Source organism: Cetorhinus maximus, chromosome 1 (genome assembly GCF_964194155.1).
Source record: "Cetorhinus maximus chromosome 1, sCetMax3.hap1.1, whole genome shotgun sequence".
In the NCBI taxonomy this organism is placed as follows: domain Eukaryota; kingdom Metazoa; phylum Chordata; class Chondrichthyes; order Lamniformes; family Cetorhinidae; genus Cetorhinus; species Cetorhinus maximus.
In genome coordinates this window covers 50,300,412-50,314,589 of record NC_135879.1, presented here as the reverse complement: position 1 = coordinate 50,314,589, position 14,178 = coordinate 50,300,412, and positions in this window count along the sequence as shown.

Below are 14,178 nucleotides of genomic sequence, written 5' to 3'. Positions count from 1 at the left end.
AGTGAGATCTCATGGGATACAGGGGAAGGTGGCAGGTTGGATCCAAAATTGACTCAGTGACAGGAAACAAGGGGTAATGGTCGATGGATGTTTTTGCGAATGGAAAGTGGTTTCAAATGGTGTTCCACAGGGCTCAGTGGTAGGGCCATTGCTGTTTGTTGTATATATTAATGACTTGGACTTAAATGTGGGAGGCATGATTGGGAAATTGCAGATGACACAAAAATTGGCCATGTAGTTGATAGTGAAGAGGATAGCTGTCGACTCCAAAATTATATTAATGGTTTGGTTGAGTGGGTAGAGAAATGGCAAATGGAATTCAATCCAGAAAAGTGTGAGGTTATGCACTTGGGGACGGCAAACAAAGCAAGGAATACTCAATAATTGGGAAGTTATTGAGAGGGGTTGAGGAAGTGAGAGACCTTGGAGTACATGTCCACAGGTCCCTGAAGGTGGCAGGACAGGTGGACAAGGTGGTCATGAAAGCATATGGAATGTTTTCCTTTATTAGGCGAGGTATTGAATACAAAAGCAGGGATGTAATGATGGAACTGTATAAAACGCTGGTTAGGTGTTATGAGACAGCAATTTGTTAAAGCTGAGCTATTCAGAAGTCCCATAGGAAAACTTTAAACAACTGTCATAACCTATATTTTTAAGTGGTATGTTTGAGATGCAACTCTAAATTCAGGAATCAGACCCCCAGTTCTTGAGAGGTTTTATATTAAACTAAAGGAAACATTTTATTAAGTTACAACACATTAAACACATATACATGGCTACAAATTACTGCTATCATAACTTTTAACAAATTCCTAAACTAATCTCCATTAAGGCATCAGCAACCCATAGACTTAATCAGGCACCAGGCAAAGCATTTTCACCTTACAAATTCAAAATGAGGTTCCTTTCACTTTGGTTCCTGTGGAGACAGTTTTTGGCTTACAGCTGCTTTGATCTTACAATGCTTCTGCCAGTACACACAAAACTGCTGAAGTTATACCTAGTACAGCTCATTGTATCACCAGCCTCGTCTAACAATAAAACCCTTTTCATAGTTTCAATTTTATTAGTAATATAATAATATTGCTTGGTCTCTACCAGCTAGGTGCTAAATTCCACTCGCCTTTTTCAATGCTCTATTCAAAAACTGCAAATGCACTCTGCCTTTCTTACATCTCAAAATTAGTACACATCAAAGCACCTAGACTAGCTGTCTTAAATCCAATTAAGACACACCCACAGTCTAAACCTCTATTTTAAAAAAAATATATTTTCCAATAATATTATATATATTAATAGCTTCATGACGTTAGGCCACAGCTGGAATTTTGTGTTCAGTTCTGGCCACCACATTACATTGCTCTGGAGAGAGTGCAGAGGAGATTTAAAAGAATGCTGCCAGGGCTTGAAAATTGCAACCATGAGGAGAGATTGGATAGGCTAGTGTTGTTTTCCTTAGAACAGTGAAGGCTAAAGGATGACCTAATTGAAGAGTACAAAATTATGAGGTGCCTAGATAGGGTAGACAGGAAACACTTGTTTCCCCAAATTGAGGGGTCAATTACCAGGGGGCACAGATTTAAGATGATTGGTAGATGGTAGATTGGTAAAATGGGGACATGAAGAAAAACTTTATCACCCAGAGGGTGGTGGGTGTCTGGAGTTGCTTAAGTTGAGGCTGAAATGCTCAACTCATTTACAAGGTACCTGGATCTGCATCTGAAGTGCTGTAACCTGCAAGGCTATGAACCAGATGCTGGAAAGCGGGATTAAAATGAGTTGGCTAATTTATTTTTTTCCTTTTTGGCCAGTGCAGACATGATGAATGGTCTCATTCTGCACCATAGCCTTTCTATGGTTCTATGGATCTCTTCCCTCATGGATACCTTTTCCTAGTCCAAATGTATTTATGTTTTAAAAGGAGCCTTTCTTGAGTTAAAGAAAGAAAGAATGAGTTACTAAATTAGTTACTAAAACATAAGAAAAAAATTAATAAACATACAACACACATACAGACTGATTATAAATGAGAAGTGAGTCCAGAAATAAAAGTTGAAAAGATATACAAATCTGTCTTTAGCTGGTCCGTGAGGAGTAGATGATGAAATGTTACGGCCGTTAAGTTGGATGATTCTGGTAGGGCTGGCTTTGGGCAGTTCAGCAGTTGGTTTGGAGACACTTGGTTCTGTAGGTTAGCTGGAAGGAGCTGCCCTGTTTCCTTTTCAACTGTGGCTTTGCTGACTTGTGACTTGTTTCCAGCAATCAGAGAGATTTTTTTTACCTGCAAGTGCAGGGATGCCTAGTTGATGTTCTTCACTGTGACCTTCTGTTATGGCACAGTCGATGGTAAATGCTAAGCTGCTCAAATCCCAAAGGGAAACTTGAAACAACTGCCACAACTGTTTTGCAATTTGTATATTTCGAGATGTGTGCCTTGAACTCAGTAGTAATCAGACCACCGAGTTTTATAGGTTTCTTACAAAACTAAATTAAACCTTTATTAATAGAAGAAATTATTTTAAGAATTATTTTAAGCACATACATAGATCTATGAATTACTACTATGATAACATCTAATTAATCTAACTCCCAGTTACACCTCTGTTAAGGCAACAGTGAAAGAACCCAGGCAATGCAACACAATACCCTGAACACTCAAATTCAAAGTGAGTTTTCTTAACTTGAGTTTCTTGTAGACAGCAGTTTGAGGGTTAGAGGCTGGAGGTTTTTTACACTTGTTAGATCTTAGAATTCCTTCTTTCCTACACACAACCTCATCTCCTTCATACAGATTTCCCTTTTGAATGCAAATTCCCATTGTTTCACTATGTCTTTGGACTTTCCCTATTTAATGATAAAAACTATCAATTTTACCAATTTTGGTACCAATTTTAGCTGTTTCTTAACTACTTCTGGCTAAATGAAACATTTCATTCCCCTCTTTTGAATTCAAGCTGGTCTGGTTTATTTAAAAAAATGCAACCTTTCCTGTACACCTTACATACTAAAACTTTCCCCATGTTACCTACTTAACATTTGAAACCTAGCTTATCTTCTGATACATCAAAATCTTCAGACCTTTAATTCAATTAAGTTCCCCCCACCCCCACCCCGCCCCCCATACACACCCATAGACACAGATGCCACTATTACTCTACTTTACAATAACTTCCAATAATATTATGAAAATTATTATATCTTCCTGACACCATCACAGCACGCCCTCACACACCAGGTCTGGAACACCAAAACTAGCACACACAGACCAGGGTTGCAGTTGATTTTTAACCCCTTTTCTTGCACATTCCTTTTGCCCAGATCTGCTTTGTTTTCAACTCACATCATGTCCACAGTCTGGGATATTAACTCACAGGAGATGGTTTCTGCTGATATGTTAATCAGCCCCCATTATCTCTGCAACCACAGGAGATTACAGTTCAGTTTTTGATTTGCATCTCTCCCTTAAATGTCTGAAGTAGGCCTTGATACCTTCTTAGGTGCGTCATTCCGTTCTCTCTGGTCAAATGTAATCCACATAGGAATTTTGCAGCAAGTGGTTACTTTATAGTTCCCAGCCAGCTTTTGCTTGAATGCCCCTTTTTAAAAAAATATATGTTGTACTTAAAAGTTCAACATGTCTGAAAGTAATAGCCTGTTGTCATTACACTTCCCCCATACGACAAATGAAATGTGATTCATTCTAATTTCATTACAAGAGGAGAGAAAAAATATATAAAACAACAAACGCACTCACACACACATTAATTCTCCTAGCCCAAGTCAATATTAGCTCTCAGTTCAAACCTGGCCTCTAAGTTCTGAACAGGGCGTCTGCAATCACATTTGATATTCCGGCAATGTGGGTGATTTTTAGGTGGTACGGTTGGAGAACCAAACTCCAATGGAATAACCTGGCATTCTGTGTCTTAAACTTTTCCACAAAGGTTAATGGGTTGTGGTCAGTATAGACTGTGGTCTCTCTATATCCATTTTGGACATATATCTCAAAATGTTTGAGAGCCAGTAATAAACTTCCTTAGCTACTGTGGAGTCCCATTTCTGATACTTGTTTAGTTTTTTGGAGAAGTACCTGAATGGTCTCCATACCCCTGATTCATCTTCCTGGAAGAGGACAGCCCCTACCCTGATGTCACTCACATTGATGGCTACTTTAAATGCCTGGTTAAAGCTCGGAGCTGCAAGCACAGGCTCGCCTGTTAAAATGGCTTTCATCCTTTTGAAAGCTGTCTGGCATTTCTCAGTCCATTCTACCTTTGCTTTTTCTGTAGTAGGTGTGTCAGTGGGCTGCTGAAGTTTGAGACAAGCTCGCAGTAGAGCCCACACATACCCAAAAACCTCATGATTTCCCATTTCATTCTGTGAATGGGGAACTGTGCTTCTGCTTGTACCTTTGCAGCCCTGGGTGGTACTTGTCCTTGACCCACTATGTGCCCTAGATAGGTCACTTGAGCCTTAGTGAACTCGCTCGTTGTGAGATTAACCACCAGGTCAGCTGACTGCACTTTCTGGAAAATGGCTTCCAGTTGTTCTAAGTGAGTTTCCCAGGTGTTGCTGTACACTTGTCTAGGAGATTGTCTATGTACACTACGCAATTGGCTATATCTGCCGTTACCTGGTTCATCAGCCTTTGAAAGGTGGCTGGAGAATTTTGGAGTCCAAATGGCATGACTCGACACTGGTATAACCTATCTGGAGTTACGAAGGCAGAGATTTCTATCACGTGGGCAGTTAAGGAAACCTGCCAGTAGACCTTGAGTAAATTTATCTTTATAATGTAGGTTGCTTTATCTACCCTATCAATGGAGACTTTCAGCTGGGGTATCGGGTAGGAGTCAGCTCGGGTCACTGCATTAACTTTTTGGTAGTCAATGCAGAAACTTGTGGAGCTGTCCGGCTTGGGCACGAGCACAACTGGGGAGCTCCAGCTTCTGTTGCTAGGCTCTATTAGTTGGTGCTCCAGCATGTAGCTAATCTCCTCCTGAAACTGGGCCAGCTTTTCTGGGCCTAGACAATAGGGATGATGCCTTATGGGAGGGGTCGATCCCACATCCACGTCATCTAGAGCTAGTGTGGTGCAGCCTGGCTTGTCTCTGCATAAAGCTTTAAATGCAGTGAGCAGGCTCGTCAAGTCTGCTCACTGTCCTGCACTTATGTGAGTGAATAAGGAATCTAGGTTCGCTAGTATCTCTGCATTGCTTAGCTGGGTAGCAAGGGATTCAATGTGGGCCTTGCCCACATTTCCCTTCAATTCATCCCCAGTGCTACACTCATCTTCTAGGTCAGTGGCAATGGGACAGCCCGTTACCTGCTTGTCCCCTTCTCGGCTGTGATATTGCTTTATCATGTTGACATGACACAACCTTTGCTTTTTTCCCTGTCTGGGGTCTCAGTTAGATAGTTTATTTCCCTGAGCTTCTTTGCTACTCTGTACAGGCCATTGAACTGTGCTTTTGAGGGTTCACCTGGTATTGGTAGGAGCACTAACACATAGGCCTGAATTTTACCCTTGGCAGGCATGCGCGATCGGCCCACGACCGCGATTTCACACTCCCTGGCCAAGGAAGATCCACCCAGTGTGAAATGTGGCTTCTCAATGGTTGGGAAGGGCTGGGTAGGGGCGCGGGCCCATCTGGTGCCAGGTCCAATGGCGACCCAGCAGGCTGTTTAAAAATGGCACAGGCAGCCCCTTGAAGGCTACCAGGGAAGAACATACCTTCAGCGTTCTGGAGAGTGAAGCTATGGCCTCAGCAATGGATGGAGACACCAGGTGGGAGGGCAGGTCAGGTTGGCACTTGGCCCCCTGGTTTTTGGACGAGTACCTCGTGGTGCTATTGGAGGAGGTGGCTGCCAGGAGGGACACCCTCATCCCCACAGATGGAAGGAGAAAGCCATTGCACCAGCCAAAATAAGCTTAGGAGGAGGTGGAGGTCAGCAGCCACGATATTGTGTGAAGCACATGGATGCAGCGTAACCAAAGGTTCAACAACCTGTTACGCTTGGGAAGGGTGAGTACCGGAGCTGGCCAAGGGGGCCAGGCTGCTTGGACTGAGTGCCTTGCGGCTTGAGGTCCATGTCTCGGATGTGCCTTGCAAGGTGCTCCTCAGGTGGGGTTGGCCAGGCTGCAATGACGATGCAGGTAGAGAGTGGACTAATCAATGCTTCTGTTTCCTTTCAGGAGAAGACACACCATAACAACATTGACAGGTCACAGACTGGCGGATGCTCCCCAAACCTTCTAATCCTGACCAGATTTGAGCTGGAGAGTCTGGGCTGTCAGATGGAGGTAAATGCAGTGCACCGAGATGAGAGTTTCAGATGGTGCAAACGCCATCCGGATGGTTCAATGAAGAGTGCAGGAGAGCATGCCAGGAGCAGCAGTGGTGTCAACCTGGTGAAGCTATAACACAGGACTACTTGCATGTAAAACAGCATAAGCAGCAAGTGATAGACAGAGCTAAGTGATCCCACAACCAACAGATCAGATCTAAGCTCCGCAGTCCTGTCACATCCAGTTGTGAATGGTGGTGGACAATTAAACAACTCACTGGAGGAGGAGGCTCCACAAACATCCCCATCCTCAATGATGGAGGAGCCCAGCACATCAGTGCAAAAGATAAGACTGAAGCATCTGCTACAATCTCCAGCCAGACGTGCTGAGTGGATGATCCATCTCGGCCTCCGGAGGTCGCCAGCATCGCAGATGCCAGTTCTCAGCCAATTCGATTCACTCTACATGATATGTGAAGGCACTGGATACTGCAAAGGCTATGGGCCCTGGCAATATTCCAGCAATAGTACTGAAGACTTGTGCTCCAGAACTTGCCACGCCCCTAGCCAAGCTGTTGCAGTACAGCTACAACACTGGTATCTTCCCGGCTATGTGGAAAATTGCCCAGATATATCCTGTACACAAAAAGCAGGACAAATCCAACCTATCCAATTACTGCCCCATCGGTCTACTCTCGATCATCAGTAAAGTCATGGAAGGGGTCATCAACAGTGCTATCAAGCAGCACTTGCTTAGCAATATCCTACTCACTGATTCCTGGTTCTGCCAGGGCCACTCAACGCCTGACCTCATTACAGCCTCGGTTCAAACATGGACAAAAAAGCTGAACACCCGAGGTGAAGTGAGAGTGACTGCCCTTGACATTAAGGCAGCATTTGACAGAGTGTGGCATCAAGGATCCCTAGCAAAACTGGAGTCAATGGGAATCTGAGGAAATACTCTCCACTGGTTGGAGTGCACAAAGGAAGATGGTTGTGGTTGTTGGAGGTCAGTCATCTCAGCTCCAGGACATCACTGCAGGAGTTCTTAAGGGTAGTGTCCTCGGCCCAACCATCTTCAGCTGCTTCATCACCTTCCTTCCATCATAAGTTCAGAAGTGAGGATTTTTGCGACTCTTCAGATACTGAAGCAGTCCATGTCCAAATGCAGCAAGACCTGGACAATAACCAGGCTTGGGCTGACAAGTGGCAATTAACATTCGCACCACACAAGTGTCAGGCAATGACCATCTCCAACAAGAGAGAATCCAACCATCACCCCTTGATGTTCCATGGCATTACCATTACTGAATCCCCCACATCAACATCCTGGGGGTTACCATTGACCAGAAACTGAACTGGACTAGCTATATAAATACTGTGGCTACAAGAGCAGGTCAGAGCGTAGGAATAGTGTGATGAGTAACCCACCCCCAGCACCCAAAGCCCTTCCACCATCTACAAGGCACAAGTCAGGAGTGTGATGGAATACTCCCCACTTGCCTGGATGAGTGCAGCTCCCACAACACTCAAGTAACTTGACACCATCCAGGACAAAGCAGTCAGCTTGATTGGCACCATATCCACAGACATTTACTTCCTCCACCACTGACGCACAGTGGCAGCAGTGTGTACCATCTCCAAGATGCACTTCAGGAATTCACCAAAGCTCCTTCAACAGCAACTTCCAAACCCATGACCATTACGATCTAGAAGGACAAGGGCAGCAGATAGTTAGGAACACCACCACCTAGAAGTTCCCCTCCAACTCACTCACCATCCTGACTTGGAAAGATATCGCCGTTCCTTCACTGTCACTGGGTCAAAATCCTGGAGCTCCCTTCCTAACAGCACTGTGGGTGTGCCCACACCACATGGACTGCAGCGGTTCAAGAAGGCAGCTCACCGCCACCTTCTCAAGGGCAACTGGAGATGAACAATAAATGCTGGCCCAGCCAGCGAAGCCCACATCCCATGAATGAATTAAAAAAAAACATTCTTGTGTAGTCTCAAAACTGGAGTCCCCATTGATCATTGAAAGATGATGGCACCTTGATGCACATCTCCATCGTCTCACCAAGGGTGCCTGGCATGCACAGGGACAGTGTGATGACTTAAACTAGTGACATGTCTTTGTTCTCCTTTAGATTTGTCAGCAGGCTCTCTTTTGCAGGACCCTGAAGAGTCACCCCTGATGCCAGAGGACTGCCAGGTTTCAGCTGCACTTGCGTCATTCCCGCTCTCTGAACCAGGCACCAGCGCAGATACCAGCACCTTGGTGGGCATTAGATCTTCGGCTACAATGTTGATGCACAGCGGTGAGGGCACTTCACATTCATTTGAGGAGCAGGTGGAAGCAGAGTGTGCCCCGGGCGCCGGCAGTCACTGGACTGTTGGAGAGCAGGTCGATGCTGAGTCGCAGGCAGATGTTGAGCCTCTGGAATTGTCCATTAAGCAGCAGATGCTGGATATCCAGTGGGATGTGTGGGAAGATCTGGTAGAGATCCATGAGGGTATGCATGCCATAGTCTCTGTTGTGGAGGGGTCCATGCGGAGCATAAGCACTACGTTGACCCTCATGGCCAAGCGCACTGCCCCTTCCATTGAGAGAATGGTGACTTTCGTGGAGAGGCAACTCCAGGAATAGAATCAGGGGTTCCTGGGGTTGCTCTTGGACCTGCAAGCCCTCACACAAGCAATGACCTCAGGTGATCAGTGTCAGTGTGGGAGATGGATGAGGCACCCAGTATCCCAGCTAGGTACCCACCCATCCGTTGTGTTGGCACCTAAGCTGCTTGTCATCTCTACGGGCTCCTCTCAGGGTGCTCTGGATGACAGCAGCAGCTCCTCCACCCCTCTACCAGTGACCGTGGTATCCGATGACTAGGGAGATGTCAGCCGTGGCATTGGCTGCTCCCCCCCAGGCTGGGCCAGCACAGACTCCACTGGCTAGAGGATGACCACCAAGGTCATCAAAGCCAACAAGACAGCAGAGTCAAAAACAGAAAATGCCGGAAAAACTCAGCAGGTCTAACAGCATCCGTGGAGAAAAAAACCAGAGTTAACGTTTCGTGTCCATATCACACTTCTTCAGAGCTAAAGAGAAGTAAAATGTGATGAAATTTATGCAGTTAAAGGGAGGTGGAGTGGGTGAAGATGGATTGAAGCCAAGTGATAGGTGGAGGCGAAGGAGAGATTGTCAGAGATGTCATGGACAAAAGGACAAAGGGGTGTTAGTGATAATGATACTGGCTAAAGGAGGTGTATCACTATCACTCTGACAATCTCCTCTTCGCCTCCACCTATCACTGACCTTCTATCCAGCTTCACCTGCTCCACCCCCCTTAAACAGCATAAATTTCATCACATTACCACTTCTCTTTAGCTCTGAAGAAAAGTCATATGGACTAGAAACGTCTTTCCCTCCACAGATGCTGTCAGACCTGCTGAGTTTTTCCAGCATTTTCTGTTTTTGTTTCAGATTTCCAGCATCCGCAATATTTTGCTTTAATCTTAGTGTTTAATTCACTGCCACTTCTCTTCCAGGAATGCTTACCTTGAAGAAGTACTGTCTTCTCTCTGACAGAATTTCCGTTTGTCTCTTCTGCCCTGTTTACCTTCATTGCTTTCCATTTCTCTCCTGGTGTTTGACAAGATGTTTACCAAAACTCGCTTTCACAGCCATATTTCCTTCCTCAGTGACTGTCTTCTGACTTACCCCATATGGATTCCAACTGAGGTTCCATCCCTTGTGTTTCGAACCCACCCAGGATTACAGGTACCTCTGGGTCATACAACGCTCCTCGGAATGCTGTTCTCGCCGCATCCTGAGATCCACATTCAGTGCCACGCGCCGCCATATGAACACACTCGACCTCTCCCTCCAGCAGCACCGACTCATCCTATCTCAAAGCTGTCCTTGTCCCAAGGTTCATGTTATTCTTCATCTCATCCGAAGCCTTAACAAGAAACTTTTCCTCTTCCTTTCAGGTGCTAAGGAAAGGAAGCTCAAACAACTTATTGATACCAATGCCCATCCAGGACCCTCCACCCCTTCCCATCTCTCTGACCCCACCCTGTCTTCTAATCCCAGCCCTTGCCATGTATTCACCATACCCTCTGACCTTCCCCTCTCTGGTGCTGAAAGTTCAGTACTCAGCAAAGGACTCAGTTTCATACCCTCACCTCAATGAATTCCGGGCTCAGCACGATGCTGAGCTCTTCTTCTGCCGCCTCCACCTCTGTGCTCACTTCTTTGGGCAGGAGTCCTCCCCCCATTCAACGGATCCTTTCACCCGCCTCCAGTATTCTCCCTCCACCTGGACCCCTCCCTCTGGCCTCTTACCTGCTCTTGATCTTTTCATTGAGATCTGTCAGAGTGACATCGGCCGTCTCAATTTCTCTGCTCCTCTCACCCACCCTAACCTGTCTCCATCTGAACTTGCCACACTCCGTTCTCTCAGGTCCAACCCTGATTTTGTTATCAAACCTGCCGACAAGGGTGGTGCTGTTGTTGTCTGGCGCACTGACCTCTACCTCGCAGAGGCTGAGTGCCAACTCTCATACACTTCCTTCTACCTCCCCCTGGACCATGACCCCACCAGTGAACATCAAGTAATTGTTTCCAGGACTGTCACTGACCTGCTCCTTTGGAGATCTTTCTTCCACAGCTTCCAACCTCATAGCCTCCCAACCCCGGGCAGCCTGCTTCTACCTCCTCCCCAAAATCCACAAACAGGACTGTGCTGGTCGACCGATTGTGTCAGCCTGTTCCTGCCCAGGGGAACTCATTTCTTCCTGTCTTGACTCTGTTCTCTCTCCCCTTGTCCAGTCTCTTCCCACCTACATCCGTGATTCCTCTGATGCCCTACATCATATCAACAATTTCCAGTTCCCTGGCCCTAACCACTGCCTCTTCACCATGGATGTCCAATCCCTCTATACTTCCATCTCCCACCAGGATGGTCTGAGGGCTCTCTGAACAGAGAGCCTCTCCTTCTCTCCTTGAACAGAGGCCCGAACAATCCCCATCCACCACCATCCTTGGCCTGACTGAACATGTTCTCTCACTGAACAATTTCTCCTTAAACTTGTCTTGCTTCCTCCAAATAAAAGGTGTGGCTATGGGTATCCACATGGGCCCCAGTTATGCCTGTCTCTTTATGGGATATGTGGAACATTCCTTGTTCCAGTCCTACTCAGGCCCCCTCCCACAACTCTTTTTGTGGTACATCGATGACTGTTTCAGTGCCGCTTCATGCTCTCATCTGGACCTGGAAAAATTTATCAATTTTGCTTCCAATTTCCACCCCATGTGAAGCAGTGCTTCACATGCACCTCCTTCAATTTCGTCTACTGCATTTGCTGCTCCCAATCCTTTACATTGGAAAGACCAAACGCAGACTGGGTGACCGCTTTGCAGAACACCTTTGGTCTGTCCGCAAGCATGACTCAGATCTTCCTGTCACTTGCCATTTCAATGATGGACACCTTCACATGATCCATCTCTGATACTTCCCTTCCCTTCCTTGACCTCTCTGTCTCAATTTTTGGTGATAGACTGTCCACCAATATTCATTACAAGCCTACCGATTCTCACAGCTACCTCAACTACAGCTCCTCACACCCTGCTTCCTGTAAATACTCCAATCCCGTTCTCTCTGTTTCTTCGCCTCTGTTGCATCTGTTCTGATGATGCCACTTTCCAAAACGGCGCTTCTGACATGTCTTCCTTCTTCCTTAGCCGAGGTTCCCCACCCATCTTGGTTGACAGGGCCCTCAACCATGTCCGACCCATCTCCCGTGCCTCTACCCTCACACCTTCCTCTCCCTCCCAAAACCATGATAGGGCCCCCTTTGTCCTCACTTTTCACCCCACCAGCCTCCGCATTCAAAGGATCATCCTCCACCATTTCCGCCAACTCCAGCATAATGCCATCACCAAACATATCTTCCCTTCACCCCCCACCTGCATACTCCCCCGGCGTCATTCCATAGAGACCGTTCCCTCTGGGACACCCTGGTCCACTCCTCCATCACCCCTAACATTTCATCTCCCTCCCATGGCACCTTCCCATGCAACTGCAGAAGGTGCAACACCTGTCCCTTCACCTCCTCCCTCCTCAACGTCCAAGGGCCCAAACACCCCTTTCATGTGAAGCAGTGCTTCACATGCACGTCCTTCAATTTAGTCCACTGCATTTGCTGCTCCCAATGCAGTCTCCTTTACATTGGAAAGACCAAACGCAGACTGGGTGATCGCTTTGTAGAACACCTTTGGTCTGTCTGCAAGCATGACCCAGATCTTCCTGTCACTTGCCATTTCAACACTCCACCCTGCTCTCATGCCCACATGCCCGTCTTTGGCCTGCTGCAATGTTCCAGTGAAACCCAACACAAACTGGAGGAACAGCAGCTCATCTTGCAATTAGGCACTTTACAGCCTTCCAGACTTAACATTGAGTTCAACAACTTCAGACCATGAACTCTCTCCTCCATCCTTGCTCCCTTTATATCCCCTTTTATCAATATTCATTTTCATTTCTTAATTTTTATTTTTTAGCCACTTATTTTTATTTGAATTCATTTTTATTCATTGTTTTATCATATTTTCATCTTTTTCCCCCCACCCCATCCCACCCTCACTAGAGCCATCCATCACTTGTTCATATTGTTCTTTCTTCTTGTCCTGCCATTATCACATTTGGCTTTCTGACCTTAATGCCACCACCAGCACCTCCTTTAGCCAGTACCACTATCATTAACACCCCTTTGTCCTTTTGTCCATGACATCTCTGGCAATCTCTCCTTTGCCTCCGCCTATCACTGGCCTTCTTTGAGCTTCACCTACTCCACCCCCCTTAAATAGTACAAATTTCATTACATTTTACTTCTCTTTAGCTCTGAAGAAGAGTCATAAGGTCTTGAAACGTCAACTCTGTTTTTTATCTCCACAGATGCTGTTAGGCCTGCTGAACTTTTCTCACATTTTCTGTTTTTCTTTCAGATTTCCAGCATCTGCAGTATTTTGCTTTTATCTTAAGACAGCAGAGTCAGCAGGCTGTCTCCAATGCCGCTGCCAGCGAGGGGGGAGCACCAAGTTGTAGCACTAGTAAACGTAAGTTTAAGGCACCATGAGCATAAGAGGGACATGTCAAGGGTGAGCTTCTGTTCTGTAATGTTTTGTTTATGCTTACTGGTGTGGAAATGAGCACCAGAGATGGCTATGTTAATTTCTTTTGATTGTGAAAATTACATAAGTTTGGTTTTTGTCGTAATGCTTTGAGTATGCTTCACCTTTTTTTTCTGGTGCAGGGTATGCCAGTCATGCTGGATGTGAGTGGCTCTAAACTTTATTGCACAGGCACTGAGTGGACTTTGGGTTCAAATGAAAGGGTCATTTCAGACATCCAGGATGGAGGCGGCACCCCTGGCATGAGGTGGAAGCAGATCTTTGGCAGCCTAGCTGAAGGAGCATTGGATCAAGACGTCCCTGGTGTCCCTGCCTCCGTGTAGGATACAGGGGTCTGCCTCCATGCCCTCAGTGCTCTCTTCACCATGCTCCTCTTCTGATTCACTACTGGATTCATCCCCTGTGGCCTGTGGAGCTGCCTCAAGATCCTCTTCCTCCAGTGGGTCCCCCCCTTGCCAGTGCCAGATTTTGGAGAGCACAGCATGGAACCACTATCAGTGACACCTGCTCTGGGGAGTATGATAGTGTATCCCCTGAACGGTCCAGGCATTGGAAGCGCACCTTGAGAAGACCTATTGTCCTCTCTATCTCCACCCTTGTGGAGGCATGACTCCTATGATAACCCTGTTCTGCTTCTGTCCTTGGGTGACAGAGAGGTTTCATAAGCCACCTTTTCAACAGATAGCCCTTGTCAC